This window comes from Carlito syrichta, unplaced genomic scaffold (genome assembly GCF_000164805.1).
Source record: "Carlito syrichta isolate Samal-C Ts95f unplaced genomic scaffold, Tarsius_syrichta-2.0.1 Scaffold305200, whole genome shotgun sequence".
NCBI classification, from domain to species: Eukaryota; Metazoa; Chordata; class Mammalia; order Primates; family Tarsiidae; genus Carlito; species Carlito syrichta.
Genome location: NW_007249296.1, coordinates 66,392 through 76,712, shown reverse-complemented (window position 1 = coordinate 76,712; position 10,321 = coordinate 66,392).

Genomic DNA, 10,321 nt, shown 5'->3' with positions numbered 1-10,321 from the left:
AGAAATATTATTAAAAATCAAGTCTGTGGTTGTTTAAATAAGTAAACTTATAGTAAAATAAAATTTAAGAGAAAGGCAAATTATGCTTAATTATATTATTATTGTTAAACATATAAAATATCTGTTTTTGAATTATAAAAGTAAGTGCAGCATACATTCTTAAATGGTTTGGACAAAAGAATAGCATGATAGTAAATTTGGTTTTCCCTCTTGGGTAATACACAGTTAGTTTGAAGAAGTTTATAAATGCATACTTTATGAGAACTTCTAGGTCTGGAAGATAATGGTGGTGATCTAATTCCCAAACTCCATCATACTCCCTGGAATTAAATAAACAAATAAACAAACATAAAATGAACAAAGACAGTACAAAAAACCATACATAACCTACAACTTCAGCATTACTAGGAGAAAGAGAATACTACATTCTCTAACTTATCTATAATTAGAGGAATAAAACAAATTCTAAAAGATCTTCTACTGCCTGTTGCTTCTGCTGCCTGTTGAGAGAGCCAAGGAGATTCTCTAATAAATGTTTATTTATTCAAACAACCGCAGAAGACTTAATTTTATTGATCTTTTACTAATCATTCTGTAAGTCTTGCTGATATTTCATAGAACATAACCTAATATAATCTATTTTTATTTTATTGCTTATAAGAATCGCATCTTATCTTAAGGTTTTCAACCATTATCAGTACAAAGTAACTTAGGAATCTCAACTGGCTTCCTGTTGTCTATTAAGAATTAAAACAAATTAAAAGAAAGTCTGAGTTTTTTTAAATTTTGTGCAACTATTTGTTTTCACAGAAAAACAGAAGAAAGCCATGGGAAATTATATGACTCACCAAGCAATTATTGATATACTCCATTGTGATACCTCTCATATGATTATTTAAAGCCAATGTGTTACATTTAAATCCAAGCTCTAATATGTAATAGTTATGCTATATTTCTTCTCAGTAAAAGGAATAAAAGGACATGGAATACACACACACACACACACACTTTCAACGCAGTTATTTATCGAGTGCCTATCTCTCAGAAGTGAGAACACTTATGAAGGAAAATACCTTTCCCCATTTCTAACTCCAGGATCCAAGGCAACCTTATAGGTTGAGGACTGCTTTAGGAGGTCATAACTTCTCTGGGAATTATGGTCTGCCATAGGCACAAGCAGAGAGGGTTCAGGCAACCAAAGAAGGCCCAAAGGAAAGGGTTGACAGTGCTGTTAGCGGAAGGTTAAGCTTTTGTGTCCAGAGCCAAAGGGACAGATGTATCTGAGGTAGGCACCAAAAGCTACTATCCATGTCTTGCACCACTCAGATCTACTCATGTTGTATATTCAGTTAATTCCATCTGTCATGATTTTTTTGAGGTCATGACTTTATAACAACAACAACAGCCACAGGAACAGAAGGTTAGTGGACCTAGCTACAATTCCATTCTCAGCCAGCATTTTGATTTGTCTCAGTTGCTTGCCTTATTACTTACAGCTACATCTTTAGAGATGAGGGGTCTGAGCCCCAGATCCGCATACCCCTTCATAGGTTGTGTTTACTACAATTGACTAGGTAATCACCATGGAGAAGCAATAAGATGTGCTTCATTGAATCCCCCAAGATTCCCAGAGGAATAGAAAATGCACTGTTCTTGTCTTCATCATGTAGCAGCTCATGATGTCATTATGAGTACCAAGGTTCACTAGTCAGTGACTCCTGCCAATAAAGTAACTCTTTTCTTTGTTTGCCAGTCTATCAGCATGAGGACCCCAAAAGGCAAGGCAGTTGCTCAAACCTGCATTTAGTTAAATTCTTATAGAAAATACCAGTAGAACACCTTTTCCCACTTCTACTCTGGAAATTAGAACCTTCAGTCCAGAAAAGCTCAGGGTTGCAGAAATGAAATCATGAATTCCCCAAGTGGATAATTGGAAACGATGGTGAGAATTAATTCTAATTCCACTATCTTGGTCCTAGACTCAAATTTTGTACCAGCTAAGAAAACAGCCTTATAAAATGGTCATTAGTTCAAATAATATTCCTCATCCTGAAGGACAATCCCCATCGAGATATGTCATCCTCAAGTTGGTGCCTTAGCTCTACCCTTAGAAGGCCACCTAATATATCGTGTGGTAGAATCAGTACATTCCTTGGTTATTTATAATTGTCAGCCCTTCTTCTTAAAGTGTGACCCTTGTTCAGGAGAAGTTTTTTTTAGGATTTTATGAACTCTTGAATGGTGGTGCTATCTAAGGTGCTATGGGAAAGACAGAATAATTTATGTCCAGAATATTTTAAGTCATGACAAATCACTATTACCTTCAGGGTACACATGGTCTAATGTTTTCAACTTGCCACCAAGTGACAAGTTGGTCTCTTTGGTGGATGGTATGATGCCACGGGCTCAACTTTAGTCTCTGCTTTTGAAGAGTTTGACATTCAATAACCGTAGTATCTAGTACTTCTCAGCAAGCTGGAAAAAATGATATTTTTTCTGTGTGTATTTTTACTCTGCCACCATAGGTATTTTATTTTGTGTCCAGTGTTGAAGCACTGAAGTGTATGAGGACAGAGGCTAGTTGACCCTCCTTTGATTAGTCATCTAGGACTCTTTTTCTCTAATCTTCCAATAGTGCTCTTCTCAACCAGCAAAGCTGATATCTAATATATATGAGTACTATTCCTTGAGGCAACTCTACAGGTGTCCTCTTAAAAGTTCTGCCATCTTGGAAGATTTCCCCTTTCCATTGCCTTTCAAGGGCTATTTCTGAGAGAAAATGTAGTGTAACAATAGTTCATATTTTACTCACTGCAACTATTGTGACCCATCCATGAAGCAGGCTCAGGTTTTTTCTTTCTCTATAAGCTTATTGTAAGGAACACCCATAAGACATAGGTATAGGCTAAGAGATAAGTGCTGATACAACAGAGGTAAGAAGGGCATCTTATACCTTTTGAAACTGCTCATGCTCTAGCTTGAGTATGCCATTTCCAGTATAATTTGGTTGATCTGACAATAGCCAACATAATCACTTAATATTTCACAGTTGAGCACCAGTCTCTGTTAGGGCTAAGTAATATGCCGTAGCTAATGGTTTGCTAATATCCATTGTAGACAGCTTTGCTCCAGGATTTTGAAAGTCTATACTGCAGTACTACTATAGAGCTTGCTAGAAACTGCATATGGATTCTCACTTACCACAGATAACTCTAGAACCAGGAGATCTGCTGGTTCATATGGATCAAGTGACATAAATTCTTATACTGTATTTTGAACTTTTTGAAGCTATTCATTTTTCTCTGGGTTCCAATCAAAATATATCCTTTTGATTCATCCAATAAATGAGATGAAGCAGTATTTCAAAGTGCTGAATGTGCTATTTCCAAAGTCTGAAGAGGTCTACTATGTGCACTACTGCTTTTTTAATAGTAGGAGTTTCAAAGTGCAATAATTTCTCATTTCCCATATATTATATAGTAGCTTTTTAAAAGCTGCAAAATTGTTGCTACTCTTCCATTGAGAGATTAAAGCCAATTATCTTTCTTCTGAACTTGGACAGGGTTTAGTTACTTATATAATCAATGTGATGAAGTAAGCAGCTGAGGCTTTTGAGGCCAAGCGATAAGTAGCCTTGCAGCCTTTGCTCAGAATTCTTGTGACACTCACTCTTAGAATCTAGTTACCATTTTGTGAGAAACCCCAAGAAGCCCCAAGGAGATCTTCATGTGAGAAGGAAACACAGCTGTCAATTCCAGCTGAGTTCACCGTCAACTGCCAGACTTGCCAGCCAGCTGATGTTCTAGCCCCAGCTGATGCTATGTGGAGCAGAGATGAGCTGTTCTTGCCATTTCCTGCCTGAATTGCAGATTCATGAACAAAATAAATGATTGTTGTTTTGCTAATTCACAAAGTGTTAGGTTGGTTTTTTGTGCAGCGATGGATAACTAGAACAGAGACAATGTCCTGCCATGTCCTATAACAAAGGACTGCTAAATACTTCATCAAGGTGGCAGGCACCTGAATGCTTTTAGGGTTTATTTTCCACTCTGTTACCCATGTGGCTTAGCATGATGTAAAGATTACTTGAGGATTTCCTCTTACACTTCAGTTTAATATGAAATCATCTGTATCATGGCCCAATGTGATGTTACACAGAATATCATACAGCTCAACTGGGGAAATACAGTAACTTCTGAGAAAGGAAGTGGAATTAACTAAAAGAGTATATGACCTTACTAATATTTTCTGATGGGACACTGGAGAATGTATCTGAAAACAGATCTTGGAGATATGGAAACAGGGAGGGCAGAATATAAAAGTGGATAAAAGAAAGTTTTTTTTCCCCCTATAAAGACACTTTCATATACCTCATGATTTAACACCCTGTAATTGATACCTAAGCTGGTCCTAGGACAGTGCTTGAATCACTTCTGGAAACTTGGATAAAAGAGTGACCTATGGTAATAATGTGGAGATGCTGAAATAGAAAATCATACATAGTAAAATAACTCATTTAAAAATAATTAAAAATAAGGCAAAATAAAAGAAATTATGGTTAAGTTGTATAATTCTTGAAACTGATGGAGTTGAATATAAGCAAATTTAATTTTTTTCTTTTTTGAATATTATAACTAGGTCTCCTTGGTAGTGTTCTTTTTACCTTCAATGTGAGAATAAACCAATTTTTGTTCTGAGGCAATTTTCCAAAAAGAAGGTCCTTTTGATTTTTTATAATATTTAACACTGTAAAGTAGTAAAAAAAAAGTGTTACTATTCTGTAGGCTTTAGATTTGTTAATAAGAAAGAAAGAAATACTTCAGTGCAGTTATGATCTTGTTTCATTTCCTATTATATCTGCATTTGGGCTCAAGAATATTAAAATTATTCTGTATTCAGATTCTTCAGTAAATTATGACAGAATTCTCATTTTCATGCATTATTTGTGCACATTGAAAATTATTTTTAAAACCAGGCATTAAGTTGAAAGATATGAAAATGGAAATTAGCAGATAAAAAGGAAAAGATGAATCTCAAGACTGAAAACATCCAGGAACAAAAATTTTCTTTTAGTTAGGCATATAAAGCATTCATCTGTTTATTCATTCATCTAGCATTCATTCAAACAATTATACATTTCTTTAATAAATACTGAGTGAACACCTACCAGATACTGAAGATTCATGAGCAAACTCTACTAGTTCCTTGCTTTCATAAAGCTATAGTCTAGCAAAAAGAAATATATTAAAAAGTTACATAGTAAGTTATTTAATTAGAACTATGATTAGTGTTATAAGTGTAAATAGAGCAATAGCCTTCTAAGAAGTTTTCCTACTCCTGCCAATGCCCTCCAACAGCTCCTGTCTTTTCACAATACACCATAGATGTATGATCCTTTGAAGACACAAGTTGGATCTCTGCTCAGAATCTCCCAATGGTTTTCAATCTCAGAGAAAAATTCTATTTTGATTACTTGTTGTAGAGTAATAAATCACCTCAAAATGGCTTCAAATAGCATTTATTATAGCATATGGTTCTGTGGTTGACTGGGATTAGATGTGGTTCTTACTTGAGGTCTTTTATGTGGTTGCAGTCAAATGCACTATGGTTGGATTCATACAAGTCTTGAGGGCTGACGGAACTAGACATCCAAGATGACTCTTTTATTTACGTAAGTGGTACCTTAGCTGTGATGGCTGAAGCAGCTAGGGACTAGCCAGGATCTCTCCCAGTGTGGCTTTCACATTGGCTAGCTTGGACTTTCTCAGAATATGGAAGTCTCATAATAGACTTTTTACACGTGTTAACTTCCCCAGGAATGAGCATTCCAACAGACACAGGCAGAAGCAATACTTCTTATAACTAACTAATGAATGTCACACCACTAGTTAAATAGGGCCAGGCTAGGTTCAATGTGGAATGGAACTTTATAAAAATGTGATTACTGGGAAGTATGGTTCCCTTTGGAGACTAATTCCTGCAAGTTCAAAACCCTCAAAGTGACCTAATAAGCCTTGGCCTCTTTGGCCTCACTCCTCCATTACCTCTCTGTCCTAATTCTAAACTCTTACTTGCTTAGTCATTTCATTCAGCTATACTGACCTCCTGACAGTTCCTTGAAAATCCTGGGTTGATTCATCATGGTTTTCTACTTATAGGACACTCTTTCCCACATGACTTTTCCCTTCATCTTGAATTAAAAAGTCTCTTTCTCAGTAAGACATCTTCTGATTACCTGATTTAAAATAGCTGCCAATACTGCCAAACGTTCTTGCTGGGGCATCTCTCTCCTCATTTTTGGTTTCACTTTCCCCCCCATGTAATCAGCATGGTATATTTTATATTTTTTAAATACAATTTTTGAAGTACATCATACATACAACAGAATCACAGGGATAAATGTACAGCTCAATACATACACCAAACTAAACAACATCTTACAAATAACACATAAGGCATAAGCCTTATTGCTACAACCCAAAAAACTCTTTATTATCCCCATCTAGTCATTGCCACGGCACCCAGTGGTAACCACTGTCTTGATTTCTAATATCAGATTTGGTTTTATCTACCTTTGAACTCTATACAAATTGAATAAGACATAAATTCATATTTTATTATTTTTTGGCTTCTTTAATTAAATATTACAACTGGCAGACTCACTAATGTTGATGCAGTTGTAGTCTGTTCAATATCATTGTTATATGGTGTTCCAATGTATGAATTCACTACAATTTATCCATCCTGATAAACATTGGGGATTTTTCCAGTGTGGCGCAAATAGTATTGTTATAAACATTACTGTTTTTTGATATTTGGTATTACATTTTGGTATAAGCACTCTTGTCTGTAAATTTGATATTACATATTTCTGTTGATTATATATTCAGGAATAAGATTGCTGGATTACTGATATTCTATATATTAATTTAATTATTGTCTGTTTTTCCCTTTTTAAGATGTAAATTTAAAGAGCACAGAGGTTGTTGTTTATGATATCTAGAGTTGGAGTAAAAAAGATTTTCTTGGAGAAGTAAATTTGAGTTGAAATGTCAAGATTTTATCATAAAAGACAGTTGAGAGGAGATTTTTCTCAAGCAAAGAAAAAGTTTGTTTCAAAAGCTTTGAAGTGGCAAAGAGTATGGTGCATTTGAGAACATAAAAGACTTATATGGAGTTCAGTGAGTGAGGGAATCACACAAAAAGAGCATCTTTTAGAAGGTTCTAAAAACTTTTATCAACATTTAGAATATTCTCAAGGTTTTCCTCATTATCCTTAAAAAGTGAAAGTGTGTCCTTATAGGATAACACCATAATCATATCTACATTAAAAGAAAACCCTGAGGCTGAGGTGAGTGGATTGACTGAGCCCGCGGGTTCAAGACCTACCTGGGCAACTTGGTGAGATCTCATCTCTATAATAAATCAAAAAATTAGCTGGGCGTGGTAGCGCATGCCAGTAGTTCCAGCTACTTGGAAGACTGAGGCGGAAGGATCGCCGGAGCCCAGCAGGTCGAGGCTGCGGTGGCCGGGAGCGGCCACTGCACTCCAGTCTGGGCGTCAGAGTGAGACTCCAACTTAAAAGAAAAAAAAAAAAAAGAAAACCCTGGACACAGTTAAATGGGGTAATAAGTGAGCAGAGAGAAATTGACTATTTAGGAGGAATTTTAGCAGTGTTGTTGAGAAACAATGAAGGTTGAAGAGATATATTTATTATTTAAGCTGTTGATTGATTTTTATGGCTGAGATATTTGTCCAGAATGCTTTAGGCTTTTGGAGTAAAAACAGATTTGAGATGTATTTACGACATTCAGTGGAAGATGTAGATGAATCTTCAAGGAAAAATCCCAGCTGAAGACAACACTTAGAGCAATTTTCAAGATAGTAACCAAAATATAATGCGTTATTTGAAGATGCATAAGCCCAAGGACAAGATTTGAGGATTGTCAATATCGATATTGTGTTTAGGGGAACAGGCCGTCACACATACCTAAGAAAAAAATCATCAGAGACGCAGAAAAAAAACCGGGTGAATATCGAAAAACAGTGCTCCAAGGGAAGAAAGTCATTGACTAACACAATTATTATCATCATGGCACTTATCACTATCTGATATTATCTTGGTTCATTTGTTTGATGTTTATTGTCAGTCTCCTATTTACTAGAATATAAACTTAATGAGAATAGGAACTTGTCTTTTCTGTTCACCTTTATATAAATAGTGTCTAGTACAATGGTAGATATTCACAAATTCAATTAAGGTGAATGAAGCAGTTTACTTAGGATAAGAATTGAGCAATGTCCATTAAATTTAGCAATATGGTGGTTTTAGTGGCATTTTTAAGAACTGTGCATTAGTCTTCTCTGGTTGCTATAAAAAAGAATCACAGGCTGGATGGTTTAAACAACAGAAAATTTATGTTCTCACACTTCTAAAGCCTAGAAAACTCAGATAAAGATGCCCGCAGATTCAAATTCTGGTTCAGCCTCTCTTCTTTGCTGACAGTTAGCTATCTTCTTACTGTATCTTCACGTGACTTTTCTTCTATGTTTGTGTAGACAGAGTGAGGAAGTAAAGTCTCTGGTGTCTCTTCTTTTAGCAACACTAATCATATTAGATCAGGGATCTACTCTTATAACCTTATTTAAATGTATTTACTTCCTGAGGGGCCCTATTTCCAGATCCAGGCACTCTTAGAATTAGAGCTTCATTAAATATATGAATTTGGAATTGGGGAACACAAACATTCATCCCATAACAATCTGTGTAGTAGAGAAGTGGAAACTTAATTAGGTAGTGTTGGAGTGAATGGTATGTCAGAAAATGAAGCTAACAACTTTCCTTATGAGAAGTTTGGCTTAAAAGGTGTAGTGTAAGAAAAAGCAACAGTTGAGAGATGTAGAGTGAAGTTTTCTGTTCTGTTTATTTATTTACTTATTTATTTTATATGAAAGAAACCTAATAGGAAAGATCTTATAGGAGGCAAGAGATAAAGATAGTAAGAGAGAGCAGGAACAATATTTTTCTGAGAATGTGGAAGAGGATGATATGGGCACAGACAGAATGTTTGTCTTTAGATTAGAAGATGTGTGTGTGTTGTAACAGCTAAAAGGCAGAAGAAGTTTAGAGGTAGAAAGAATTGCCATCTGATATTTCCTGTTTTCCTGCATGAAGAAAAAGCCCTGGGCTTTGGTTAAATGTTAAGTGGTTCAGTGGTGAGATCAAGGGTTAGCCAGGGAAACACACAAGTCTCACAGGATAATTGCTTCCAGGTGTACACCATTTGCACTAAACATGATTCTAGTTCAAAACTTTATTAATGTATTATTCTTGAGATACCTAGCTTGGTAAATAGAGATATCAGAAAAAGATGATTCCTACAGAGATGTTTGTTTGCCTATTCTTATATTGCTATATTTATTTTGTGACAAGATCAGAAAAGACAGGAACTAACTTAATTAGGAGACTACAGTAGAAGCTAAATGTGTCTATTGAGCTAATATAGTTTCTGAAGCTTAAAAACATCAAGGATATTAACAGTATCTAGGAAAGAGTATTACATTATGTTTCAAAGAACATAGAAAGGATTAGTTGATTGCAATCTAAAATAGGTCTTCTCGGCCGGGCTCAGTGGCTCAACCTGTAATCCCAGCAATTTGGGAGGCCGAGGAGAGTGGATTGCCTGAGCCCACAGGTTCGAGACCCACCCAGGCAATTTGGTGAGACCTCGTATAGACAATAAATCAAAAATTAGCCAGGCATGGTAGCACGGGCCTGCAGTTCTGGCTACTTGGAGGGCTGAGGCAGAAGGATCGCTGGAGCCCAACAGGTTGAGGCTACGGTGACTGGGAGCATACCTCGGCACTCCAGTCTGGGTGATAGAGTGAGACTCCAACTCAAAATAATAATAATAATAATAATAATAATAATAATAATAAAATAACTCTTCTCTGTAACTGACTCATCCCATTTTTTCCCCCTCATAATACTTAGCATTTATGGCAGTATATATTTATATATGTGCTTACTTGTTCAATGTCTGTGTCTTCCAGTTAAAGTTAAACTCATAAATGTAGGAATCTGCTCCTCTTATACTGATGGTTTTCAATATTATTTATTATGCTTAATGTGTGGAGTTCATATAGTAATTTTCCCCTGAATATGAGCATAGGGGTTCTGTTCAGGTCCAGAATTTCTTCTTTTTGTGTACTAAATTGGTTTCAAATTGGTGTTTACTAAAAAGAGATTAGGCTTTGGAGTCTAAGTGATTTTTTTTTTTTTTTGGAGTCTCACTCTGTCACCCAGACTGGAGTGCAGTGG